The 17,915-nt window shown below is 32.7% G+C and overlaps 1 protein-coding gene across 2 annotated transcripts in view; it reads right to left on the reverse strand.

The window, feature by feature from the left end:
* The window catches only part of LOC147816233 (histone deacetylase 9-like), a 163,336-nt gene that overhangs the window by 62,183 nt on the left and 83,238 nt on the right, over positions 1-17,915 (reverse strand). For both annotated transcript variants that reach the window (XR_015431892.1, XR_015431893.1), the window contains exon 9: positions 3,913-3,964. The gene's annotated coding sequence lies outside the window, so the exon portion shown is untranslated. The remainder of the gene's footprint in view (positions 1-3,912; positions 3,965-17,915) is intronic.

The following is a 17,915-nucleotide window of genomic DNA, read 5'->3' on the forward strand; positions in this document are numbered from 1 at the left end:
TGATAATCATATGATTGACTGGTCAGAACAGTCTAATTTCAAAATTGAAAAACCCTTTTAGCAAACTCTATGCTGCTTACACATTCTAACCTCGAAGCAAATTTAGAATTACGCGTGGTTGCCTCGGATTTTGCAACAGGAAACTAATTTCTTCAACTGTTAGCATTTTTTTCGCAATAATTTATACGAAACTGAAAAAAGCTATAGCGCTTACGACAGGGAGTTGTAATCAAACAATTCAGTTAAATGCTCGAAATTTTGTTTTGTTCACAGAAAACAAACCACTCACCTATGCATTTAAGCAAAAGTTAGATAAATGTTCACCCCCAGCAAGCTCGTCAGTTAGATTTTTTTTTTATCTCGGTTTACAACAGATATAGGATACCCAAATGGTTCTGATAATATAACAGGAGATGCGTTATCAAAAATATCTTCTATAAACAATACCGAATCCTGTAGATTATAGCAAAATTGCAGAAGCTCAGGAAAATAATAAAGAATTAAATCGTTCAATCAATATTTCCCAAGATTTAGATTTTAAAAATGTAAATATGGCTGATACAAACACTTTTTTATATACTGCGACATTTCTACTAAATATTTTAGACCTTTTATTCCAAAACAATGGCGTACACAAATATTTGATACTATTCATTACTTATCACACCCCGGTACAAAAGCAATTAATAAATTGATTGGTAATGGATTTATTTAGCCTAACTTAAATAGAGATTGCAATATGCGGTCTAGATACTGCATGCCATGTCAAAAATCATAAGGCATACTATATCCCCTATCTTTTCTTTTCCAATAAAGTCCAACCGCTTTGACCTCTTTCATCTTTGATATCGTTGGCCCATTGCCACCATCTAAAGGCTTTTCATACTGCTTAATGATGATCGACAGACTTACTAGATGGGTGGTTCCGATTATAGAAGAGACTGTAGCTGAGGCTTTCTTAAAAACCTGTATTGCTCGCTTTGGTACTTCATTTACCTCTCACACTAGAGCTACACAATGAGCTATTGGCGACGGTCTCGAAAACTTCTCTGAGGGTGATCCGAAGACATGCCATCACAAATTTGATGGCTCTCCTGCTTTGGCAGCCCGACGACCAGCTCTCGAACTAGAGCACTTAACGGTTGAACAGTTTAACGAGGACCGATACAGCACAGCCTCGGTCCCTACGCAGGCAGGTCACCCACCCTACTTACTGATCGCAGCGAGTGATGCTTGAGTTCTACTGGGAAACGTATCTTTACGATCAGTCCACTGCGGGACTGCCCGGCTTAGGTCACCTTCAGTGATAACGATCAACCAGGGTCACCAGTTCGAGAGTAGACTCTTCAAAACTCTAGCACATCTCGTGGGCATCAAAAGAGTTGATCCTCACCTTACCATCCTCAAAGTAATGGAATGATAGAACAATGGCACCGACCCTCGACAGCTGCCCTCAAGGCCTACAATACAGACTGTGGGGAGAGTAGAAATCGACAATGCCAACCTATATTTATCAAAAGGTACCTCAAGATTGGATCGAGTTAGCAGGTCTTATATACTAATCAATTGATGTTTGATAATAAGGATAGTTAAGCCATACTACTCCGCTACTAGACTTTAATCAGGGATACAATTCGATGAATGAATACTACTAGGACTGTGTTAAGTTTACCGGATTTTGAGCATTTATGGTGAGAGTTGTATTAAGTTCATGGCAGTGTATGTGGTCTCTCCTGTGTTGCTATTAACAGTCTAGAGTTTGCAGGATCACGTTGTGTGTAAAAGAAACTGAGAACAGCGCGAGGAGGACGATGACTCAGACACAAATAGAAAGTCAACTTTTTAATGCATACCATACATCGAAGTAAGCTTGTTCATAGCACGTCAGCAGGTCACAAATATGGGGAAAGCAGAAATCGACTATGTCAACCTTCATCTATCAAAAGTACCTCAAGATTCAATCGAGTTAATATGTCTTACAGTGAATTGATGCTTAATAAACATAGTTACAGTTATGCCCACAGGACCATTGGTCAACCTTCTTACCGGCTATTCTCTTGGGCTTCTGAGCTGTATAAATGAAAGATCTACAGTCACCATCTTCAAAGCTCGTCTGCGGAACAACACTTTGCATCCCAGTTGAATTTTTTGATTCTACTCCATTTGTGGACTCGTCCAAAATCCAACTTGCTATTATTCACAGAAACATTTCTCTACCATCAGAACATCTCCAGCTTCCTGCCATTTTAAAAAGTGAGCGCATCCAGCCTTTAAAGTCACGTTTTCATCAGGAATGATAGGAATGCCTTTGCAGGTTCCTTTTGATGTTGAGTATTCGAGGTCAACAATCTCTACTTCGTTCACCAGGAGTTGGCACTTGACTCCACCTCCTCGGAGTTCATTTCAGAGCAGGAAATAAGAGGAGAAACGTCTCCGCGCTTGAAATTGAAACAATCCTTAATGCGCAAACAGGGAATTCTTTTTCAGTCACTTACTTCGCTTTATCATCTGCTATTATACCTTTCGTTACTCTAGCTAATTAAATATATTGCCGCAAAAGTCTCAAAAAGGACACATTATTCAAATTTATGAAATATTTAATGTTAGAAAAATGCACATAAAAATTGAGAAATAAATATTTTTGTCATACGATCGCCCAATAACAACCTTGTTTAGGATTGTTCACATCCTTCTCCCAAAAATAGCGAAATAGTAACGTCGGATACCACGTGATGAAGGCGGATCCATGTGCCAACTCCTGGTAGACGAACTGTGGATCGCGTGAAACCTGCCCTCCTTGAAACTAAATTGCTACCACTCTCTGGGATAACTAAGACTGTATAGTGTGAAATACCGTTTACTCCTGCAATTTAGGAAGACAAAAAAAAAAAAAAGATTTGGAAGAACTGTGCTTCTTCCAAAAAAGGTATAGCCAGTGAAACACTGCTGTGCTCTATTCTGACCAGTAGTTTTACTCCGGAAATGGACACAAATGAAATATATTTATTGCTAAATATCAAATAATAATAAATTATTAACTAACAAATTATTTTTCACACTACAACGAGTATTTTAAAATATGAAAATTATAGGTACGATTGAGAGACATGACGAAAACTTTTAGAACTGTAATGTATATACATTTTTCGTATCATTTTAAGTAATGCAATTTTAAATGGTGAAATAGAAAATCGGTCAAATAATTCCTAAGAAATTGAATTTTGAAACAGTCGCATTGTTTGAAAAAGTCTTATATTTAAAAATTGATTTGTCAGGAACTATTCGGTCAATTTCGCTCAGTTATTTTTATTCTTTAAAATGCTGCAAAAATAGTATACCTTTGAATTCAATTCTTTTTTTACTATTACTAAATAAAATAACAAATATTTACTAAAGGATTTACTTTGGTTGAAATATTATTTCTGGAAAAACGAAGGTTATAATCGTGTTTGCTTAAAACGTTCTTAAGTTATGATAAATACGCAAAAAGTAAAATTAACATTGAAAGTTACAAACTCAGGACCACTCTTCAACCCTGAGACCTTATTTCTCAGATTGCGGCTACCTCCTTTTCAAATCAGACGATATGCTTGTTCAAAGAAAGTACGTTTTTGTGTCTGATCTCGTAATTTAAAATGAATGAATTAATGTTTGAACAAATTGCATGTTTGAAATGACCTCCTCGAATCATTCAGATTAAGACCAAGAGCTTGAAGATCCAATCATTAGATCAAAAATTATTCAGAGTGGTCCATTTATTACTTTTTTGTACATTGTAAATCAGAATTAATAGCTGCAGTAGTTATCCATTTGTGCTGTAGTTTTGGAGAAAAAAATATTGAAAAATTTTAATTTTTGGTCAAAACACGTAAAGGTATCAAAATAAATAAAACATGAGAATTATATTCTTACCTATATTTTGTTCCACTACGTTATACTGCTCAATCGACATCATAACTCTTTCCTATAACAAAAATAAGTGCTATAGTAGAACCATACTTCAAAAAAAAGCAGTCTAAATCGTACACTAAAAAATGCATGGTATGTCACAATTCCATTTATAATTTAAAAACCGCATTCTTATCTGCTTTTAAGAACTTAACCAAAAAAATATTTTGTTTCTTAATTTATTATTTTATTCCTTTGCAGTGCTCGCCACTCTCATCAGTTTTAATCTGTAACTGTCACCAGTTTCTCTCATCAGTAGTTTTACTTCCGCCAGCTTGGCGAGTTAAGTTTTTTTTTAAAATTAATTTTATTTTATAATTGTCGTTGAACAGCCCACCCAATTTTATGGGTTTAAGGACAACTAATGTTTAACTCCGTAGCCATGTTATTTTGAATCCAATCCCGAAGTCAAGGAAACTCCTGGATCGAGTATTGGGAGAAATTTGCCTTCGGGGAGGACTTTCTGTTGGAACTAACCCGCATTTGCGTTACATGGAGAAGAAAACTACGAGAACCTCCCACGGTTAGACTGACGGTAAGGAGACTAACCCATTATCTGTCTACCACTGAGGATATTTCACGTCAGCACTGTGGTCGGTACAAGCCAGATGCGGAATTCGTATCGACTGGGATTCGAACCCGGTTCGCCGAATTGGAAGGCGAACGCTCTATCCCCTGAGTCATCGGTTTTGAGGGAAAGGCAACTCTATGATAAACATTCTCCGTCAGGTGAAGAACAAGCACCTATAGTTTGACTATAGAAAGAACTCCCCTCGCCACAGTCGTCTGCTACTTTGGAAACAAGAAACAGTGCACCTCCTTTCCTCCCTGGTTCCCTTTCTCTCATCGACCCGAGGCAAAACCTATCTTAAATAATGACCAAACACCCCTACTTGAAATAGTTAAACCTCGTAACCATAGTCACCGCCACCTCTTCAGACGAATGGCTAGGGGAGGTCCTTACATAGAAAAACAATACTTTTTACTAGTTAGCTTGGTCGCATAGCGACCTCATAATGTTTAAGTTTGTTAATAATGCTTATTCGTTTGTTAAAGTAATACTAATATTTTGAATAAGTTGTTTGAAGAGAATTTAACCTTTTATATTCTCTTCACCTTAATTCTATGAATGAAACATTTAATATCATCGAGATTTGATATCAATGGTTTATTACCACAGCCTTAAGGTAACCGAAGGCTGATTAACAAAAACTTTAGATGGTGAAACGATTTTCTACAATAGTATTGAATTTTGAGTAAAAATGATGACATATAATATAAATGTAATTAAATAAAAGTAGAATTATAAAATAAGATTTATTTTTATTATAGTTAAATATTTTTTAGCTTAAACTATTTAAGAACTACTGTGTTAACAAAAACTTTTTTACGTGAATTTAATCTAGCTATTTGTTTTTCTAAACTTTGTTAGCAAGATTGAAACTTGTATTTTTTGATCAAAAATTAGTTAACTTTGTTTTAGCAATTATAGATTTTGGTGGGTTGGATAACAGTTTTTTACAATAGGCTCAGGCTTGAAAGAAAAATTAACTTTTCGGGTTACTAACTTTTAAACATAATTTGCTTTTGACACAGGTTTTAGGAGGATAATTATTTCTATAATATGCTCTAATTTAAAAGCGAAATTTAAACTTAAAAGTTTTTTGGTTAGAAATTTGCCACGTTTGCTTTTTTCCATATTTTATTTTGGTGAATAAGGGAAACTTTAAGAATTTCCTTCATTGGGAAAAAGTTTGAAGGTGAAGTTCTGTGGTTCCTAAAACAAAAATTTGCCAAATTTTGATTTAAGACTATAAATTTGGTAATAGGCTAAAGAAAACTTTCGTAGGACTGACATTTTTAAGTTAAATTCTTGAAATGCGATATTTTAGTTAATATAACTTGTTTTAGGCACTACTTTTTTTGCCGAATAGGGTAACAAGTTTTTGTTGGGAGGGAATAACATTGTTTTTTTAATTTGATCGAAAGATTTGAAGCAGAATTAAATTTTCTAGTTTTTTGATAACTAAAACTTATTTAGATATAACTTTCCTCAGTCGTCCACACGACGAGGAAACCTCTTCCAACAACGGGATTAAAATTTGATGCAAAACTCAAACTGTTGCTTTTGGTCAAAATTCAGCCAAAAGTTTTTTTGGCCAACCCAAGTCAAAAAGTCTTGATCAAAACATTTTGACTGTTCATGTTGGTTTCAGAGAGATTGATGATGGTTCAACAACATTTGATGGTCACCATCATCCAATATTTTCCAATATGCATTCATGGTATGTCTGCAAACCATTCCATGATAGAAAACGCTACTTTAATACAATGATGGCTACTTTAATACCATGATGGTCAAGAGAATTCGTATGAATCCAATGATGATTTAATGGGAATTCTTATTGGTTTTCAGGACAACAAAACAATGTTCTTGTTGGTCCATCAGTCCAAATTATTCCTGATGATGGTTGCTCATAATTGTTCCAACATTTGATTTCCAAGGAACTATGATGAGCAAACCTTCAAAACAAGTTGCTGTTCTTACGGTGAACCATCATTCATCGGTCCGAATTCCTACATTGGGATGATGGTAACTTGTGATGGTAACCATCAAAAAATATAGTGGTTCATGATAGAATTATTAATGGTTACCATCAAAATTATGTTGGTCCATCAATGGAAAGCCATCAAATATGGTAATCTTTGTGGCTATAAAGTTTTGTTTGGTTAGACTGGGGTATTATTTTCTCGTAATGAGCTAATACTCGGAGGTAAAATTTAGTATCTTAAATAATGACCCAACACCCCTACTTGAAATAGTTAAACCTCGTAACCATAGTCACCGCCAATTTCACAATTGGGTATAATATGAAAAAAACACAACTACTTCGATTTAGTAGGAACAACATATGACGCAATGCTAAACGAATGGAATTTAGTTGTTGTTTATTTAGTTATTGTTATTAGTAGTTGTTGTTATTTGTTTCAGTTGTTGTTGTTTATTTAGTTGTATTTAGTTTCAATAACTTTTCTTTATAATGCAATAAAACCTGGCGAGCAGCTATTTAAACGATCGAACACTTCGTTTGTTTATTTGTGGCTTGAAGTTAGGCTCGCAGAAAATGCCGTTCATGGGTTAAATTTAGTAGGAACAACACAACCTGTGACGTAGGCTATATTATACCCAATTAAGCCCTAATTTGTTTAGGACAAATCTTGTTTCGGATCGTGAACTAACGAAAACTTTTGCATGATTTACCATTTTCAATAAAGAGCCTAAACTAGGAGGAAAAATTTAACCTAGTGGGGTTTTGAACAATAAACAGCTCATGACCGTAGCCTCTTCTTGATGGGTTGTCTATCGAAACTTTTTGGCGTGATAGCCTTTGATCTCAATTTCCCGCAATGGGCAAACAGTCCTCAATAAAATTCGTAAATTTTATTAAAAAATTAGTTTGCCGCTGAGGGAATAGAGCGTTCGCTTTCCAATGAGGTGAACCGTGTTCGAATTCCGCATCCCGCATGCTCCGACCTCAGTGCTGATGTAAAATATCCTCAGTGTTAGACGCGACATGGGTTAGAGTTCCCTTACCATCAGGCTAACCATGGGTGGTTTTCCTCTCCGTATAAAGCAAATGCGGGTTAGGTCTATTTAAAAGCCCTCCACCAAGACAAAATTTATCCCAATACTTGACCCATGCGTTCTCTTGTCTTCTGGATTGGGTTTAAAATAACAGGAGTTGAACATCGGTAGTTGTAATGGGTAGCCCAAAAAATTGGGTCGGCTGTTCAAAGACTGTTTAAAATAAAATTTAAAAAAAAGTTAGTTTGGCTAGCAAAGAAGTGTTTTGGCTAAAAAACACATGGATTTCAAAATAAAATTTTTTTGTTGCATATTTTATAATGAAAAGCTTGTGCTGTGCAAGCATAGACTTACTATATCCTCATATAACGCCAACTCGGAATTGTTAAATTTGATATATATTTTGCTTTAAAAATTTTCCATTTTTAATAATTAAACAGAAAATTCTCTCCTTTGTTATTCTAAGTTTGGTTAAAAATTAGTTTTGATTAATAATTTCCAAAATTGAACTTAAATTTGGGGGAAATTCAACTCTTTATTTTTTATTAATAAATTTTTTTTTGTTGTTGTCAAAAACTAGGAAATTTTTTTTTGCGATTCAGCAAACGAAATTTTTTTCTGTCATCACGGATTCCTACTATAAGCGAATGTTTGAATGCGAAATAAAAATTTTTTGTCTTCAAGTTCAAAAATTAGCATAAGATTGTTTTTTCCAATATACTTTTTTATACGTGGGATAGGAAGCAAAATAATTTGGTGGGAAAATGTAGGCCTATTATCTCCTGCAATGAACTAATTTTTGAAGAGCAAACTTAATTTCTTGGATTCAAGGTCAGAAATAAGCTGTACTTGCTTTTGCCTTTAAACCGTTTAGCGTTTAGAAATGAGGCACTTAAATGAAAATAAAAATTGATGAGGACAAACTTTTATCTTATTACTGAGCTCTTAGTTGAACTCTAATAATTAAAATATAATAAAGTATCGAAATAATTTAAAAATTAGCGAAAAAAATGGGTTTGACAGAAACTTACTTTTCCAACACGTTTTTTTTTTTTTTTTTTAAATTGTACTAATAATTTTTGTGTACAAATATTAACGTTGAAAAACTTTGTAGCTTAACTACCATTACAATTATTCAATTCCCATTCATTAGTATATAAAACATGTAAACTTTATCTCGTTTTGATAGATAATCATTTACATTGTCGTTCACATACTTCTCGCATTGGACACTTTCGGACGTGAACAGAACTCGCTCAGGGGATAAAGCGTTCTCCTTCGAATGAGGTAAACCGGTTTCGAATCCAGCAATGGCTTGTCGAAACAAATTCCGCATCTGGTTTGCACCGACCACAGTGCTGGCGTGAAATATCCTCAGTGGCAGAAGGGTCATGGGTTAGAGTCCCTTTATCGTCAGGCTACCCGTGGGAGGATCTCGTGGTCCTCCACTCCATGTAACGCAAAATGCGGGTTAATTCCATCAACAAAAAGTCCTCCACGAAGGCAAAATTTCTCCAAGTACTTGATCCTGGAATTCCCTTGTCTTCTCGATTGGGTTCAAAATGACAAGGCTACGGAGAGGAGCATTAGTAGTCGTAAACCCAAAAAATTAGGTCGGCTGTTTAACGACGGTTATAAAATAAATAAAAAAAATATAATAATAATATAAATATTTATATTTGGTTCTGTAATCATTGGTACTGTAACATTAGTTTTAACGTTAAAGTGATTGATACAAATAAATTTAATACCATTTTTTAAATTCGGTATTTGTCATACGTTGGTTAATTTTTGTGGGTAAACTGAAAATTTTTAGTTCTTGATTAAATTAATTAAATTTTTTTTACTAAATTAAATTTTTCTGAGTCACTTGTCACTGCGAATAAGGAACTCGGAGTTTCGAAAGGTTGGCTGAAAATGTGGGTAGTAAACTATTAATCAAAGCACGTGGAAGTTTTTCTAAGTTTGTAACTACCTAAATTTACACAAATTTCTTGACTTACTTATCAGATTTCTTTTCATATGTAAATACTTCCTAAACTATTGTGGTGATCTAGAACATCCGATAACAAATTTTAAAAAACAAGAAACATCGTTCATGATCTAGATTTTGGTACGATTTGAAACAATCTGGCTGGCTTTCGGAAGACGTGGAAACTTTCGTAACAGTCACTTTATGGCCCAAAAACACATAAAATCAAAATGAAAACATTCAGGCTTGCTGGGATTTTATACAGCTTCTAAATTGCATGAAATAAAAAATGGTAACTGTGAAAATAAAAATGAAAATAAAAATATTAAATTTAGAAGTAGTGAGAATTTTATTTATAAGAATCTCTTCGTTGGAGAGAGTATCCAACATTGAGCCTTTACATCTTTCGCGTTTACGAAAGCTTTATTTTTTTAATGTGCCTTTTCGTATGTAACATAAGCACTTTAAAGCTTTAAGAAATAAACCCAATTCTCTTAAAGACCAATCTGTTTCTGAAATAGTCCATTTAATTTATTTTAAGAGCTTGAAAAAGAGTTTGCTTCAAAGTTTTCATTTATAATTAAATAATTATTTTAATTCATTTTTTATTTTCCCCTTCATATTTAAAAACTAAGATAGAAAAATAAATTGTAAATAAATATGAGTCTCATTTGCTTTGTCAAAATAAAAGCAAAACGTATCCTGTTTCTCGCTGAGGAGACTGTTATATACCTTCTTATATTATATATCTTTATTATACTGTAATATACCTTTATTCTACGGTATATACCTTTACATATGGTTATATACTTTTTATATTGTGTTTATACAATGAGGATGTTTTCTAGAGTAAGCACAAAGTTTTGCTTTTTCTTTCTTTTCTTTAGAAAAAAAGAAAAAAGAAAAGCAGTGAAATTATTTTGATTGAATTAGAACTATGTTTTTTTCTAGTGAATATAAGTTTCTTACTAAAGGCTTTAAATATCAGGAATAATTTTCTGATAGGAAAAGAGTGATTTTTTTTATCCTTTTGAGTTCCTTAAAAAACAAATATCTTGAAGTAGTATTTACAATAATTTTATTGGTTCAAAATAATTATAAATTAAATGTGTCTTAAGCGAATATCACACGAGAGAAAAATAAGAGCAACTATAAACGGTAGGACGGGCGATATAAAAATTTTTTTATATCGTGATGCATCGTTAATAGCGATGCATCGCGATATAGTATTTTTGAAATTCATTTACTTGTAAGGCACAGAAAGTAGGATTTCTATCAAAACTTCATACTCAGATTGATTTAAATCAATTTATGAATTTGAAGATACATATGTTTTGCTAAAGAAAGATATTAATGTTATATTTTCTAAAAATGATCGCGCAAATAACGAAAGATTTCTTAGCTTAAAAATAAATAAAAAAATAAATAAAATTGAAATTTATCAATATAATATTTATCTAACAATATAGAAAGAAAATTTAAAAAATAAGTTCGTTAAAAATTATTTGCAGGCTTAAAACAAAGTGCTAAAAAAAAAGAACGCTTTTAAAACAACCCTATTTTTTATCATTAGATATTATTTCACATAAATAATTAAGTTAAATTGAATAATTACCGAATTCTGAACGAAAAAACAAAGTAAGGTTTAATTTCTTGAAAAGAAAAACAAAAGAATTATGATATTCAATAATATATTTAACTGACAATATTGAAAGAAAATTAAAAAACACGGTTATACTCTTTAATAAAACGAAGTGCTTAAAAAAAAAAAAAGAAGTCGCAAACCTTACTAATTTTTTTGAATAAACAAAGTTGATTGACTTATGTCCAAATCCAAAAGAGAAAAAAGAAGTTTTGTTTTAATTTTATTTATAAAAACAAAAACAACTAAAGATTTATAAATTTTAAATTTTAAATTAAATTTAAAAACCCATTAAATTATTAGAAATTTTATCCCAAAAGTTTTTAATAAATTAAAATAAAGTAAAAAATAGCCTAACAAATTTAATTACTTTGTAATTTAATTCTTTATGGGCACCTTAAATTAGATTTCCGATTGTAATAAATTCAATAATGTAAAAAATTACTTAAGCATATAATATCAAAATTAATTTTCACATTTAAAAATAAATAAAAAAGTTTTGTTTTAAAATAATTAATTTACCTAATTAATTAAGAAACACTTCTTTATATATTCTTTTCAATAATAGATTACATTCAGAACAAGGTAAAGGCGGCGATCACTAAGTCAGTCCCACTGAAAATAATCTACAAGAAACGATATCAAGTCGCGACAAAGGAAAAGAAAAAAACTATGAGGCGCGAAAACGAGCATGCGAAATCACGATATATGTTCTCAAAACTGATTCTGTTTCTACCGCTCATCAATCAAGGCCGTTTCAAGACGATACGTACATCGTCTTCCCCAGCGCGAGTTGGATCGGAACGTAAGAGAAGATCCTTGCGTGTCTTGTATCGCTATATCGTTAGTCTTCTTTACTCGACAGCTGATGCATCGCCTGGAACGAAAGTCACTCAGTGGCGTAGCGAGGGGTGGGCAAGGGGGGGCATCATGCCCAGGGCGCTACTCACAAAGGGGTGCCAAATGGTCCGCAAAACAAAAAATTGCTGGATAATTTTTTTTATTATAATTGATTTCTGGAAAATATATTTTAAATTTGTGCCAGTGTAATATAATAAATGTTAATTCATAAATATTATTCATAATATTTAATTCATATAAATATTATATTAAATTCATATTCATATTAAATATATTTCAATATTTAATTCACGTCCTTGTCATCGCGCTCTGCTTAGAATAAAACTGAAATGTTATTAAATGTTGTATATAAGTTTAATGTCAGCATAAATTATATTGTATATTTCACTATGTTATTACCTTTCAAGTTCAAGGCATTCTTGGTAAGTAATAAATCAAATAAGATTACTTACTACATCTATTCGACGATTCTATTATTAAGTGAATAGAGTATGAAAAAATTTTTTGTACTCATATTTGTCACCACAGATTCAAAATGAATTCATTCATCTTCTGGCATCTACAGTTCGAAATCAACTAATAAACGATATCAAAAGAAATAAATATGTATTATGGACTTTTGTTTGATTCAATTCCTGATATCTCTCATCGAGAACAAATGTCCCAAGTCGCTAGGTATGTAGATGCTGATTTTATCAATAAAAAAGTTTCCATCAAAGAATCTTTTTTGAGTTTTATTGAAATACATGCTAAACATGCAGCCTCGATCGAAAATACAATTTTAGAGAAATTAAATTACGATAAAATTTCATTAACAAACTGCAGATCACAATGTTGCGATAATGCTGCCGTGATGGCAGGTCACACATCTGAAACGCGATGGAGCGCCAGAATAGAAGCGGTTATCGTTATCATCTATGGGCTATAGAATATAAGAACTAATAGAAAAATTAGCAGAGCACACTACCACTACAAGTGACAACAGAAGTGAAGCTACAATTCTGTTGCAAAATATACTAACCTTTAGTTTTATAACTTTAGTTAATATCTGGTACGAAATCTTAAGAACGATTGATCGTGTGCAGCTCAGATTACAAGATCCTAGAATGAATTTTAGAGAAGTGTTCCATGATCTTGAATCATTAGCGACTGAACTAGCCGAAATTTGAGACAAGCTCTGTAAAGAGGCAATAGAAAAAGCAGAGTCTCTTTGTGAAAAATGGTATATGGATACAACAATACGTGCCTGGAGAATTGGCTATGGTGGTCTTTCCGCAGAAATTGAAATTTCTCGCGTTATGAAAAGCACTTTTGATCGTCTCCAACAAGAAATGTGTAAACGATTAATTGACCTTAATTTCAAATTTGGATTTCTACTAGACGTTGAAAATTTATTAAACAAGGATAATGTTGATAACGACATTGAAAAAAAATTTTAAAAATCTGGGTGAATTTTATGATACAGATTTCAATGTAATAGAACTTTTTATCAAAATATGTGACAGCAAAATGTTACTCCGCAGTAGAAAAGAAATTAAACCTAAAACTCCATTAGAATTTCTTACTTTTATAATCAATCTCGAATGGAGAAGATGTTTTTCCAAATCTGAGAGCGGCATTTGAAATACTCCCGACTATCTCAGTATCAATTGCTAGCTGCGAACGTTCATTCTGCAAATTAAAATTAATTTTGACAGACCGCCTAAGTGACCTAGCATTTTTAAGTGTGGAAAGAGAACATTTTTAAATGATCAATTTTGATGATATTATTGATACATTCTCTTCATCAAAAGCACGGAAAATTTAGACATAGTAATAGTTTTATTAATGTATTATAATCATATGATTATTAAATATATGTATCTCCTTAGAGATAATAAATATTTACTTTTTTATTGTTTAAAAACTGCGTGTTTTTAAAATATTTCTTTATAAATATGTAAAATAAATAATAGGTATCTTTTGAACTAATTCTAGATGATCATATACATTTCAAAATCTAGTCTTGTTCTCTCAACTACATTTTTTGTCTCAAATTTAAAGCCTAGCTTGAGTCTATGACTTTATTTATTTATTGATTTGCTAGTATATTTTACATATAATATTATATAGTTTTCGAATGGGGGGGGGCGCTAAAAGGGTATTGTGCCCCGGGCGCGAGTTAAGCTCCCTACGCCACTGAAGTCGCTGTATCGGTGTTAAATCGATGTGTCACGATATATCGATTTATAGCCCAGTCCTAATTTGCGGAAACTCAACTCTAAAGGCAATTTCGCAGTTAGTAAATTCGCAGTAGCAATTTCGCATAGTATAAAAAGGATTATGATTTCTAGCTCATTTTTATGAATATGATATTAAGATGCAAATGAATTCCATGTTGCATCTCTAAAGAGATAATAAAAGGGGAATAGAATTAAATACTATTTAGTATTTTTTTGCGTTCAATCGAGTGACTAGTATTATAAAAGTTATTTATGTTTTATGTATAAAAGTAAAGTTTATTTATACATATTTACGTATCTAGAATTGCTAGCTAGGCAAGTGAGGTATCGTACACGCGAAATCGAATAAAACCAAGTTGTCTGATTTAATACTTGAGCAACTCAAAAATTTATAAAAGTCTCCGGTGTAGAAAGAACATTTTCTTTACTTTGACTTGTACCACTTTATGCAACTGACATTGATATCTAGACAAGTAAGGCTTCTCTTCCAATTTAATTTTTTATGCTTAATCCCATAAAATAGTCCTTTGAAGCAATTGTTTAGAAGAAATGAGGATTTAATGTATGAAATATGCAAATTTTGACTTACTCTTTAGTAATAAAATATTTATAGCATGAGAACCATTAGATCTATCAAATCAATTCTAATTTTTGTTTTAAATTTAGCCTAACAATATATATCAACTCCGCCACATGGATAGCTTCGGCTATTCCGTGCCCCAGTCCCAAGCCTGGATAAAGGAGGAGGGTTGGGCGTAGGGCTAGTCCCTCTACCCCTACCCCGTAAAACATCCCTGACTACAGAAACCAAAAGCATATCGGGCCAAATTCTCTTGGCGGAAGCAATGACTTGTGAAATTTCAAATGACAGTTATCTAATCTGGAATGAGGAAATCGGGCCCATGAAGTGTCGAAGGGAAAGCCATTTGGAGCTTTTGATGCAGAAGAAGTCATTGATGAAACCTAAACACAAGTTACGAATTGGTGCTTAGAATGTAAGAACTATGTACCAATGTGGAAAAAGCAGACAGGTCAATGGAAATGGATAGATACCAATTGGATATCTTGGGAATATCAGAACTAAGATGGACAGGTTTTAGCAAGCTTAAAACTGGAAGTGAACAAATCATTTTGTACTCAGGAGCTGAAGAAAAGCACGAAAGAGGCGTGGCGCTAATCATTAATAAAGAAACAGCGAAGAGTCTTTTGGAATGGGAACCAATCAATGATAGAATTTTATTTTATTCAAAATACATTAAACTATCAATTATTCAAGTGTATGCACCAACGAATGATGCCGATGAGGAGGAAAGGGAGACATTTTATGATCAACTACAATGTGTTTTAAATCGAGCTCCAAAACATGACATGATAATTCTTATGGGAGACCTTAATGCTAAGGTTGGAAAACGGATTAGTGATGATGAAACCTCCATGGGAAACGAATCACCGGGCGACAGGAACAAAAATGGAGAACTGTTTGTTTCCCTGTGCGAACTAAATAGTTTGAACATAGATGGGAGTAGATTCAAGCATAGAGAGATACATAAATGAACATGGACCTCACCAGACGGAAGAACAAAAAATCAAATAGATCATATTGCAATTAATAACAAGTTCAGGAGCTCACTAAGAGACGTAAGAGCGATGAGAGGTGCCGATGTTGGATCAGATCACTACTTGATTCTAGCAATATTAAAAATAAAATTAAGAAAATCATCAAAGAAGACGGGACATAAAACAATAAGCTATGACATTGCTAAGTTAAAAGCCAAAGAGTGCAGACAAGAATTTTCAATCGAGTTGAAAAACAGATTTGAGCTGTTAAGGGAAGAAGAAAATCATAGCAACACTCAGCAATCAGAAAATGAGGTAAAAGAAAAAGTTGAAGAGACTTGGGAACAGATCAAAAACATTTATTGCGATGTAGCAGAAAAAGTGTTGGGTAAAATGAAATGAAAGAAAAGCAAAGAATGGATAACGGGAGAAACATTAACTCTAATTGAAAACAGAAGGAAAAAGAAAATACAGATGGAAACTACAAAGTCTGAAAGATTATTTAATCGGTATAGACAGCAGTATAGTCAAATTGATAGAGAAGTATAAAGTCAATTAGAAAAGACAAAAGGAAATATTTCAGACTTTGCCACTGAAGCTCAAGATGCAGCGCAAAAAGGACAAATAAGTACTTTCTATCAGAAAGTGAAACAAATAAAAGGAAATAAACGAAATTCGCAATGTGCAATACGAGACAAAAACAATACGTTACTTACTACGGATGAGAGGATCGAAGAAAGATGGAGAGAATATTTTGAAGATACGCATAACACCATGTTGAAAATTCTGAGCAACTCCCAAATGTTACATTAAATGTAGCATCTACTGTAGATTTTTCTTTGGAAGATATCTCGCTGGATGAGGTACAGAATGCCCTGAAGGCCACAAAACCAAAGAAGGCTGCAGGGTGAGATGGAATCGTGGCAGAGATGCTTAAGGCAGATTTTGAAACCGCTACAAGACAGTTGCAAAAGCTCTTCAATGAAATCTGGAGAAATGAAAGAATACCAGAACAATGGAAGGAAGCAGTAATAGTGAAAATTCCCAAGAAAGGCGATCTAACAGAATGCGAAAATTGGAGGTGCATTAACCTACTTTCCATACCGGGAAAAATATTTGGAAGGATAATTTTGAATAGACTAAAACATGAAATTTATGAAATTTCAAGAGAAGAACAAGCAGGTTTCCACAGTGGAAATGGAACAATGCAACAAATCTTCACACTTAGAAATATCATTGAGCAAAGCTTGGAATTTAATACCTCTTTATGTTTAAACTTGATTGATTTCAGTAAAGCTTTTGATTCAGTTAAGAGAGAGAAATTATGGGAAATTTTATCACTTTATACTATACCAGAGAAATATATTAACATAATAAGATATGTATGATAACAGCAAAACATGTATAGAAGTAAATGGAGAATTAACTGAATTCTTTTTGGTAAAACCTGGCGTGAGACAGGGATGTGTTTTATCAGGATTTTTATTTATACTGGTGATAGACTGGATTATGCGAAACAGCTTGAAAGATGAAAAAAGAGGAATAAGGTGGAATTTCACAACTACTTTAGAAGACCTTGATTTTGCAGATGACATCGTACTTATTTCATCCAAATGTACAGAACTTCAGCTTAAAACAGACAAATTCAACAAATATTCAAATAGTGTAGGTTTATTCATAAACAAGAAGAAAACTAAAGTAATGAGAATAAATCAAAAGAAAAATGACAAAATTAAAATCACAAATCACGAAATAGATGACATAGAGTCATTTAGCTATTTAGGTTCTATTGTAGATAAAAAAAGGTGGAAGTAGTGAAGATACTAGACAGAGAATAATCAAAGCAAGAACATGTTTTAAGGGATTACATAAATTTTGGAGAGAGTCAAATATTGAAATAAAGACAAAAATAGTTGTTTACAAAGCTATTGTTAGAGCAGTACTATTATATGGCACAGAAACCTGGAAACAGACTGAGATCGAAATACAAAAATTAGAAACCTTTCAAAACAAATGTTTAAGATTTATTTTTAAAATTTTCTGGCCTTACAAAGTATCAAATTAAAATCTATTAAAGAAAGCTAAAATAAAAACAACAGAAGATGAAAATAAAAAACGAAGATGGAG

The sequence above is a fragment of the Parasteatoda tepidariorum genome, chromosome 2 (assembly GCF_982258835.1).
Source record: "Parasteatoda tepidariorum strain Cologne lab strain chromosome 2, Ptep-v5.0, whole genome shotgun sequence".
NCBI classification, from domain to species: domain Eukaryota; kingdom Metazoa; phylum Arthropoda; class Arachnida; order Araneae; family Theridiidae; genus Parasteatoda; species Parasteatoda tepidariorum.